Source organism: Apostichopus japonicus, chromosome 14, assembly GCF_037975245.1.
Source record: "Apostichopus japonicus isolate 1M-3 chromosome 14, ASM3797524v1, whole genome shotgun sequence".
Taxonomy (NCBI): domain Eukaryota; kingdom Metazoa; phylum Echinodermata; class Holothuroidea; order Aspidochirotida; family Stichopodidae; genus Apostichopus; species Apostichopus japonicus.
The window spans coordinates 2417270-2429240 of NC_092574.1; positions in this window are offsets into that span (position 1 = coordinate 2417270).

Here is an 11971-nt window from a genome sequence, read left to right on the forward strand (position 1 = left end):
AATGACCTACTTCGTTTACGCGAAACAATATACCAAATAGAAACAACCCCCACCCCCCCTAAAAAAAAAACAGACAGACAAACAAACAAAGCAAAACAAATTTAAAACACCATGCATGTACATGCAGATATTAACAACAACCCCCCCCCCAAAAAAAAAAAAAAAAAATTATATAAAATAGTGCTTCGGCGTGGAATCGAACCTAGGCAGACATGAGCATCAATTTAATCTTAAATAAATTGTGATTACTTGACGAGAAAAAGATGAATGCAAAATGTCAATAATTAATTTGAATTATTGTATTATAAAATTGAAGACAGAAAGCTAAAATTAACAAGAGATTACGCCTCATCGAGGCCATGGTTTCACTGAACGTTGAACATCAACCCAGTCCGAATCGACGTGAGCCCTCCATTGCAAGTCAGCTAGCCCACTTCTGGCCCGAAGGCCGGACTCTAAACGTAATCTCCCGGATGCTTTTGCGAACTAAGGGAGGATACGGAATTGGGATCCTAGGCCCGTGTAAAAATTCCACCTTGGCGATGCCGTTATAAACAAAGCAGTGTCTGTCATCCGATCGGCGCGATTCACACAGCCTGACAACAAACACCGACGCGCAGTGCTGTCTTCCAACCGTTCAGGCCACCACGCCAGCCTGGTGATTCTTGGGTCGAAATAATACTTCCAGTTCCAGATTGTTCCAAAACAATGTGATATGAATGCGTACCGTGCCCCAATTGGAGTATTGTACATTCGCACAAAAGTTTAACCGTGAAAGAAGAAACACGAAAAACAAAAAAACAAAAACACGAAAAAAACAACCAAAAAACACACGAAAAGACAAGTAAATTAAAAGCACACACACATACACACACAAGACGTAAAATGACTTAACGCAGTGCTTGTTTTGGCATATTTCCAGTCACCACGATCGTTTTGAATGCCTTGATGTGGAAGCACATAAATCAAAGTAGAGATGATGTGCAAATAAGGAGGATTGGAGGTGACACAGAGCATTTCATAAATTCTGTGTTTAAATCTGGATATGTTTCTCCGTGCGAGCAGACGGTTCAGTGTGCTTAACTTGCTCCTCTTCTAGCCCAAAGTCTAAACTGCGTCATGATATAGAAATGCGCATGCACCCTGACAGGCCAAGCCCTCAGATATCAACGGGGGAATGGGGGGGGGGGGTCTGATATGTCAGTTGACAACTTCTAGCTATACTTTAGCGGACCCAAAACGTGACGGACTTATAGTGTGTAAGATAATGGAACGATTACTTCTGGTATATGACACTTACAACAGCTATAAAATAGAAAGCTCCCGATGGATCTTTTAAAGTCCAAATTTTAAAGGGGAAAAAAAAAGAGGCAATATTTTGAGATAAAAAGACAACATTGTGAGATTTGGGGACACTGTTTTTCTTTCCTATGTCCTTATTAAGCCACCGTACAATGCTGACATATTGTGCACACACAATTAAACTGCCGCATGCAACCATCACAGTAGTCTACTGCTGTACACATGCAAGTAAAGGTTTAGTAGCTACAGCGTGATAATCTGACGTCTATCTTGTCCGTGCGCACATGCAAACAGTTATACAAGAGCGCTCACAAGAATATTCAGCACAAAATCAGAAGCGCGCGCTCCGAAATATTTGTCTGCATTGCATGCTGTACGTACATAATACCTCCGTGCGCGCGTGTGCGTTGATCTATATACGAGTGTTTACTATACCGTCACACACAGTGGATTTTCAATGGAAAATATTTGTTGTCATTTTGTAGGCGTCCATATCAACACGTACTGTACTGGGCAGTTCTCTCTTCATTGCAAGCAGTGTGGTCTAGACGTTGGATATATCTTGACGTCGTTCCTCGCCTTAATTTAGTTGTTCGAACGACTACAATGACGGCCCGGGGTTGCAGAGAAGAAAAGGACGACATTTCAAGACATCGTAAACATAACGTGATTACGGTTAGTGATATTTTACATTATCTGAAGTTGTCTGCGTGCATGTATGTCTGTCTGTGAAGTTAGCCTATGCATAGTCTGCAACGTATACCTAGTCTAGGCCTATCAGTATATATGCCTTACTTTTGACAACAGTTTTATGCACAACGAGAACAGTGTTACGTCATGGATATGTACCTATGAGCAACTGAGGCATTTTGACGGCACTTAATGCTTTCTGGGATCAGTGTAGAAAAGTCTGTAGGAGAGTTAAAATACGTTCGGTCGGGATTGCGCCAGTAATATGTCGGTTACTTCTTGTAGGTGCCAGACGTGGCACGAGAAGTTGAGAGCGCCATCGATGGCCATCTTCTACATGTCATCTATCCATTAGCGGCAGGGCTATTATTCACGATGTTACCATAGCAATGGAGCGTTAGATTTTAGATTCAAAACGGAGCTATTTTAAATGAATATACAAGTCCCATGGAATTGTCGTGAATTTCATATTTGCTTTGGTCATAATACGTTAAATACAGAGTAAAAGCTAGATAAGGTAGAAATTAGATAGATTTATTCGACAATGAGTAAAGTTTACCGGTAGAAAGTCCTAGTATGTCATAATTAAATCCTCCGCGCTACTAGGTTTAATTCTCGGCTAAGTCTGCTGTATTCGCATTATCTGCTTTGTGTACCGTCATGAATACCGCACGTTTCGATCGTTGTTAATGCACGGAGAGCTCGTGGCATTGTTTATAACGTTACCGTACCTGTTTGTATCACACTGTCTTTCAAACGCCTGCCTCAGTAAATCAGCATTTAAGAAATGTGAAGTTGTTCTAACAGGAGCATAGCTGTTTCCACACTTAACGGTTTATAATATAAAGGCTAAGTAATGACACAACATTCCCGAAGAACAAATATTATCAAGATTGTCAGAAAAGATGTCGCGGTGGCCTTACACTGTACAAAAGAAGCATTTCTTTTTGCAGGTACAATTTTCGTCCTTATGTATACTTTCATTAAAATTTCCAGTGAAAGGCGACGAGCGAGACAGAAATCAAATTTACTACTCAGGTCTTAAGTTCCGATTGGTTTCTAAGTACAAGTTGTGCAAAATATTGCAATGACCTACTTCGTTTACGCGAAACAATATACCAAATAGAAACAACCCCCACCCCCCCCCTAAAAAAAAACAGACAGACAAACAAACAAAGCAAAACAAATTTAAAACACCATGCATGTACATGCAGATATTAACAACAACCCCCCCCCCAAAAAAAAAAAAAAAAAATTATATAAAATAGTGCTTCGGCGTGGAATCGAACCTAGGCAGACATGAGCATCAATTTAATCTTAAATAAATTGTGATTACTTGACGAGAAAAAGATGAATGCAAAATGTCAATAATTAATTTGAATTATTGTATTATAAAATTGAAGACAGAAAGCTAAAATTAACAAGAGATTACGCCTCATCGAGGCCATGGTTTCACTGAACGTTGAACATCAACCCAGTCCGAATCGACGTGAGCCCTCCATTGCAAGTCAGCTAGCCCACTTCTGGCCCGAAGGCCGGACTCTAAACGTAATCTCCCGGATGCTTTTGCGAACTAAGGGAGGATACGGAATTGGGATCCTAGGCCCGTGTAAAAATTCCACCTTGGCGATGCCGTTATAAACAAAGCAGTGTCTGTCATCCGATCGGCGCGATTCACACAGCCTGACAACAAACACCGACGCGCAGTGCTGTCTTCCAACCGTTCAGGCCACCACGCCAGCCTGGTGATTCTTGGGTCGAAATAATACTTCCAGTTCCAGATTGTTCCAAAACAATGTGATATGAATGCGTACCGTGCCCCAATTGGAGTATTGTACATTCGCACAAAAGTTTAACCGTGAAAGAAGAAACACGAAAAACAAAAAAACAAAAACACGAAAAAAACAACCAAAAAACACACGAAAAGACAAGTAAATTAAAAGCACACACACATACACACACAAGACGTAAAATGACTTAACGCAGTGCTTGTTTTGGCATATTTCCAGTCACCACGATCGTTTTGAATGCCTTGATGTGGAAGCACATAAATCAAAGTAGAGATGATGTGCAAATAAGGAGGATTGGAGGTGACACAGAGCATTTCATAAATTCTGTGTTTAAATCTGGATATGTTTCTCCGTGCGAGCAGACGGTTCAGTGTGCTTAACTTGCTCCTCTTCTAGCCCAAAGTCTAAACTGCGTCATGATATAGAAATGCGCATGCACCCTGACAGGCCAAGCCCTCAGATATCAACGGGGGAATGGGGGGGGGGGTCTGATATGTCAGTTGACAACTTCTAGCTATACTTTAGCGGACCCAAAACGTGACGGACTTATAGTGTGTAAGATAATGGAACGATTACTTCTGGTATATGACACTTACAACAGCTATAAAATAGAAAGCTCCCGATGGATCTTTTAAAGTCCAAATTTTAAAGGGGAAAAAAAAAGAGGCAATATTTTGAGATAAAAAGACAACATTGTGAGATTTGGGGACACTGTTTTTCTTTCCTATGTCCTTATTAAGCCACCGTACAATGCTGACATATTGTGCACACACAATTAAACTGCCGCATGCAACCATCACAGTAGTCTACTGCTGTACACATGCAAGTAAAGGTTTAGTAGCTACAGCGTGATAATCTGACGTCTATCTTGTCCGTGCGCACATGCAAACAGTTATACAAGAGCGCTCACAAGAATATTCAGCACAAAATCAGAAGCGCGCGCTCCGAAATATTTGTCTGCATTGCATGCTGTACGTACATAATACCTCCGTGCGCGCGTGTGCGTTGATCTATATACGAGTGTTTACTATACCGTCACACACAGTGGATTTTCAATGGAAAATATTTGTTGTCATTTTGTAGGCGTCCATATCAACACGTACTGTACTGGGCAGTTCTCTCTTCATTGCAAGCAGTGTGGTCTAGACGTTGGATATATCTTGACGTCGTTCCTCGCCTTAATTTAGTTGTTCGAACGACTACAATGACGGCCCGGGGTTGCAGAGAAGAAAAGGACGACATTTCAAGACATCGTAAACATAACGTGATTACGGTTAGTGATATTTTACATTATCTGAAGTTGTCTGCGTGCATGTATGTCTGTCTGTGAAGTTAGCCTATGCATAGTCTGCAACGTATACCTAGTCTAGGCCTATCAGTATATATGCCTTACTTTTGACAACAGTTTTATGCACAACGAGAACAGTGTTACGTCATGGATATGTACCTATGAGCAACTGAGGCATTTTGACGGCACTTAATGCTTTCTGGGATCAGTGTAGAAAAGTCTGTAGGAGAGTTAAAATACGTTCGGTCGGGATTGCGCCAGTAATATGTCGGTTACTTCTTGTAGGTGCCAGACGTGGCACGAGAAGTTGAGAGCGCCATCGATGGCCATCTTCTACATGTCATCTATCCATTAGCGGCAGGGCTATTATTCACGATGTTACCATAGCAATGGAGCGTTAGATTTTAGATTCAAAACGGAGCTATTTTAAATGAATATACAAGTCCCATGGAATTGTCGTGAATTTCATATTTGCTTTGGTCATAATACGTTAAATACAGAGTAAAAGCTAGATAAGGTAGAAATTAGATAGATTTATTCGACAATGAGTAAAGTTTACCGGTAGAAAGTCCTAGTATGTCATAATTAAATCCTCCGCGCTACTAGGTTTAATTCTCGGCTAAGTCTGCTGTATTCGCATTATCTGCTTTGTGTACCGTCATGAATACCGCACGTTTCGATCGTTGTTAATGCACGGAGAGCTCGTGGCATTGTTTATAACGTTACCGTACCTGTTTGTATCACACTGTCTTTCAAACGCCTGCCTCAGTAAATCAGCATTTAAGAAATGTGAAGTTGTTCTAACAGGAGCATAGCTGTTTCCACACTTAACGGTTTATAATATAAAGGCTAAGTAATGACACAACATTCCCGAAGAACAAATATTATCAAGATTGTCAGAAAAGATGTCGCGGTGGCCTTACACTGTACAAAAGAAGCATTTCTTTTTGCAGGTACAATTTTCGTCCTTATGTATACTTTCATTAAAATTTCCAGTGAAAGGCGACGAGCGAGACAGAAATCAAATTTACTACTCAGGTCTTAAGTTCCGATTGGTTTCTAAGTACAAGTTGTGCAAAATATTGCAATGACCTACTTCGTTTACGCGAAACAATATACCAAATAGAAACAACCCCCACCCCCCCCTAAAAAAAAACAGACAGACAAACAAACAAAGCAAAACAAATTTAAAACACCATGCATGTACATGCAGATATTAACAACAACCCCCCCCCCAAAAAAAAAAAAAAAAAAATTATATAAAATAGTGCTTCGGCGTGGAATCGAACCTAGGCAGACATGAGCATCAATTTAATCTTAAATAAATTGTGATTACTTAGCGAGAAAAAGATGAATGCAAAATGTCAATAATTAATTTGAATTATTGTATTATAAAATTGAAGACAGAAAGCTAAAATTAACAAGAGATTACGCCTCATCGAGGCCATGGTTTCACTGAACGTTGAACATCAACCCAGTCCGAATCGACGTGAGCCCTCCATTGCAAGTCAGCTAGCCCACTTCTGGCCCGAAGGCCGGACTCTAAACGTAATCTCCCGGATGCTTTTGCGAACTAAGGGAGGATACGGAATTGGGATCCTAGGCCCGTGTAAAAATTCCACCTTGGCGATGCCGTTATAAACAAAGCAGTGTCTGTCATCCGATCGGCGCGATTCACACAGCCTGACAACAAACACCGACGCGCAGTGCTGTCTTCCAACCGTTCAGGCCACCACGCCAGCCTGGTGATTCTTGGGTCGAAATAATACTTCCAGTTCCAGATTGTTCCAAAACAATGTGATATGAATGCGTACCGTGCCCCAATTGGAGTATTGTACATTCGCACAAAAGTTTAACCGTGAAAGAAGAAACACGAAAAACAAAAAAACAAAAACACGAAAAAAACAACCAAAAAACACACGAAAAGACAAGTAAATTAAAAGCACACACACATACACACACAAGACGTAAAATGACTTAACGCAGTGCTTGTTTTGGCATATTTCCAGTCACCACGATCGTTTTGAATGCCTTGATGTGGAAGCACATAAATCAAAGTAGAGATGATGTGCAAATAAGGAGGATTGGAGGTGACACAGAGCATTTCATAAATTCTGTGTTTAAATCTGGATATGTTTCTCCGTGCGAGCAGACGGTTCAGTGTGCTTAACTTGCTCCTCTTCTAGCCCAAAGTCTAAACTGCGTCATGATATAGAAATGCGCATGCACCCTGACAGGCCAAGCCCTCAGATATCAACGGGGGAATGGGGGGGGGGGGGGTCTGATATGTCAGTTGACAACTTCTAGCTATACTTTAGCGGACCCAAAACGTGACGGACTTATAGTGTGTAAGATAATGGAACGATTACTTCTGGTATATGACACTTACAACAGCTATAAAATAGAAAGCTCCCGATGGATCTTTTAAAGTCCAAATTTTAAAGGGGAAAAAAAAAGAGGCAATATTTTGAGATAAAAAGACAACATTGTGAGATTTGGGGACACTGTTTTTCTTTCCTATGTCCTTATTAAGCCACCGTACAATGCTGACATATTGTGCACACACAATTAAACTGCCGCATGCAACCATCACAGTAGTCTACTGCTGTACACATGCAAGTAAAGGTTTAGTAGCTACAGCGTGATAATCTGACGTCTATCTTGTCCGTGCGCACATGCAAACAGTTATACAAGAGCGCTCACAAGAATATTCAGCACAAAATCAGAAGCGCGCGCTCCGAAATATTTGTCTGCATTGCATGCTGTACGTACATAATACCTCCGTGCGCGCGTGTGCGTTGATCTATATACGAGTGTTTACTATACCGTCACACACAGTGGATTTTCAATGGAAAATATTTGTTGTCATTTTGTAGGCGTCCATATCAACACGTACTGTACTGGGCAGTTCTCTCTTCATTGCAAGCAGTGTGGTCTAGACGTTGGATATATCTTGACGTCGTTCCTCGCCTTAATTTAGTTGTTCGAACGACTACAATGACGGCCCGGGGTTGCAGAGAAGAAAAGGACGACATTTCAAGACATCGTAAACATAACGTGATTACGGTTAGTGATATTTTACATTATCTGAAGTTGTCTGCGTGCATGTATGTCTGTCTGTGAAGTTAGCCTATGCATAGTCTGCAACGTATACCTAGTCTAGGCCTATCAGTATATATGCCTTACTTTTGACAACAGTTTTATGCACAACGAGAACAGTGTTACGTCATGGATATGTACCTATGAGCAACTGAGGCATTTTGACGGCACTTAATGCTTTCTGGGATCAGTGTAGAAAAGTCTGTAGGAGAGTTAAAATACGTTCGGTCGGGATTGCGCCAGTAATATGTCGGTTACTTCTTGTAGGTGCCAGACGTGGCACGAGAAGTTGAGAGCGCCATCGATGGCCATCTTCTACATGTCATCTATCCATTAGCGGCAGGGCTATTATTCACGATGTTACCATAGCAATGGAGCGTTAGATTTTAGATTCAAAACGGAGCTATTTTAAATGAATATACAAGTCCCATGGAATTGTCGTGAATTTCATATTTGCTTTGGTCATAATACGTTAAATACAGAGTAAAAGCTAGATAAGGTAGAAATTAGATAGATTTATTCGACAATGAGTAAAGTTTACCGGTAGAAAGTCCTAGTATGTCATAATTAAATCCTCCGCGCTACTAGGTTTAATTCTCGGCTAAGTCTGCTGTATTCGCATTATCTGCTTTGTGTACCGTCATGAATACCGCACGTTTCGATCGTTGTTAATGCACGGAGAGCTCGTGGCATTGTTTATAACGTTACCGTACCTGTTTGTATCACACTGTCTTTCAAACGCCTGCCTCAGTAAATCAGCATTTAAGAAATGTGAAGTTGTTCTAACAGGAGCATAGCTGTTTCCACACTTAACGGTTTATAATATAAAGGCTAAGTAATGACACAACATTCCCGAAGAACAAATATTATCAAGATTGTCAGAAAAGATGTCGCGGTGGCCTTACACTGTACAAAAGAAGCATTTCTTTTTGCAGGTACAATTTTCGTCCTTATGTATACTTTCATTAAAATTTCCAGTGAAAGGCGACGAGCGAGACAGAAATCAAATTTACTACTCAGGTCTTAAGTTCCGATTGGTTTCTAAGTACAAGTTGTGCAAAATATTGCAATGACCTACTTCGTTTACGCGAAACAATATACCAAATAGAAACAACCCCCACCCCCCCTAAAAAAAAACAGACAGACAAACAAACAAAGCAAAACAAATTTAAAACACCATGCATGTACATGCAGATATTAACAACAACCCCCCCCCCAAAAAAAAAAAAAAAAAAAATTATATAAAATAGTGCTTCGGCGTGGAATCGAACCTAGGCAGACATGAGCATCAATTTAATCTTAAATAAATTGTGATTACTTAGCGAGAAAAAGATGAATGCAAAATGTCAATAATTAATTTGAATTATTGTATTATAAAATTGAAGACAGAAAGCTAAAATTAACAAGAGATTACGCCTCATCGAGGCCATGGTTTCACTGAACGTTGAACATCAACCCAGTCCGAATCGACGTGAGCCCTCCATTGCAAGTCAGCTAGCCCACTTCTGGCCCGAAGGCCGGACTCTAAACGTAATCTCCCGGATGCTTTTGCGAACTAAGGGAGGATACGGAATTGGGATCCTAGGCCCGTGTAAAAATTCCACCTTGGCGATGCCGTTATAAACAAAGCAGTGTCTGTCATCCGATCGGCGCGATTCACACAGCCTGACAACAAACACCGACGCGCAGTGCTGTCTTCCAACCGTTCAGGCCACCACGCCAGCCTGGTGATTCTTGGGTCGAAATAATACTTCCAGTTCCAGATTGTTCCAAAACAATGTGATATGAATGCGTACCGTGCCCCAATTGGAGTATTGTACATTCGCACAAAAGTTTAACCGTGAAAGAAGAAACACGAAAAACAAAAAAACAAAAACACGAAAAAAACAACCAAAAAACACACGAAAAGACAAGTAAATTAAAAGCACACACACATACACACACAAGACGTAAAATGACTTAACGCAGTGCTTGTTTTGGCATATTTCCAGTCACCACGATCGTTTTGAATGCCTTGATGTGGAAGCACATAAATCAAAGTAGAGATGATGTGCAAATAAGGAGGATTGGAGGTGACACAGAGCATTTCATAAATTCTGTGTTTAAATCTGGATATGTTTCTCCGTGCGAGCAGACGGTTCAGTGTGCTTAACTTGCTCCTCTTCTAGCCCAAAGTCTAAACTGCGTCATGATATAGAAATGCGCATGCACCCTGACAGGCCAAGCCCTCAGATATCAACGGGGGAATGGGGGGGGGGGGGTCTGATATGTCAGTTGACAACTTCTAGCTATACTTTAGCGGACCCAAAACGTGACGGACTTATAGTGTGTAAGATAATGGAACGATTACTTCTGGTATATGACACTTACAACAGCTATAAAATAGAAAGCTCCCGATGGATCTTTTAAAGTCCAAATTTTAAAGGGGGAAAAAAAAAGAGGCAATATTTTGAGATAAAAAGACAACATTGTGAGATTTGGGGACACTGTTTTTCTTTCCTATGTCCTTATTAAGCCACCGTACAATGCTGACATATTGTGCACACACAATTAAACTGCCGCATGCAACCATCACAGTAGTCTACTGCTGTACACATGCAAGTAAAGGTTTAGTAGCTACAGCGTGATAATCTGACGTCTATCTTGTCCGTGCGCACATGCAAACAGTTATACAAGAGCGCTCACAAGAATATTCAGCACAAAATCAGAAGCGCGCGCTCCGAAATATTTGTCTGCATTGCATGCTGTACGTACATAATACCTCCGTGCGCGCGTGTGCGTTGATCTATATACGAGTGTTTACTATACCGTCACACACAGTGGATTTTCAATGGAAAATATTTGTTGTCATTTTGTAGGCGTCCATATCAACACGTACTGTACTGGGCAGTTCTCTCTTCATTGCAAGCAGTGTGGTCTAGACGTTGGATATATCTTGACGTCGTTCCTCGCCTTAATTTAGTTGTTCGAACGACTACAATGACGGCCCGGGGTTGCAGAGAAGAAAAGGACGACATTTCAAGACATCGTAAACATAACGTGATTACGGTTAGTGATATTTTACATTATCTGAAGTTGTCTGCGTGCATGTATGTCTGTCTGTGAAGTTAGCCTATGCATAGTCTGCAACGTATACCTAGTCTAGGCCTATCAGTATATATGCCTTACTTTTGACAACAGTTTTATGCACAACGAGAACAGTGTTACGTCATGGATATGTACCTATGAGCAACTGAGGCATTTTGACGGCACTTAATGCTTTCTGGGATCAGTGTAGAAAAGTCTGTAGGAGAGTTAAAATACGTTCGGTCGGGATTGCGCCAGTAATATGTCGGTTACTTCTTGTAGGTGCCAGACGTGGCACGAGAAGTTGAGAGCGCCATCGATGGCCATCTTCTACATGTCATCTATCCATTAGCGGCAGGGCTATTATTCACGATGTTACCATAGCAATGGAGCGTTAGATTTTAGATTCAAAACGGAGCTATTTTAAATGAATATACAAGTCCCATGGAATTGTCGTGAATTTCATATTTGCTTTGGTCCATAATACGTTAAATACAGAGTAAAAGCTAGATAAGGTAGAAATTAGATAGATTTATTCGACAATGAGTAAAGTTTACCGGTAGAAAGTCCTAGTATGTCATAATTAAATCCTCCGCGCTACTAGGTTTAATTCTCGGCTAAGTCTGCTGTATTCGCATTATCTGCTTTGTGTACCGTCATGAATACCGCACGTTTCGATCGTTGTTAATGCACGGAGAGCTCGTGGCATTGTTTATAACGTTACCGTACCTGTTTG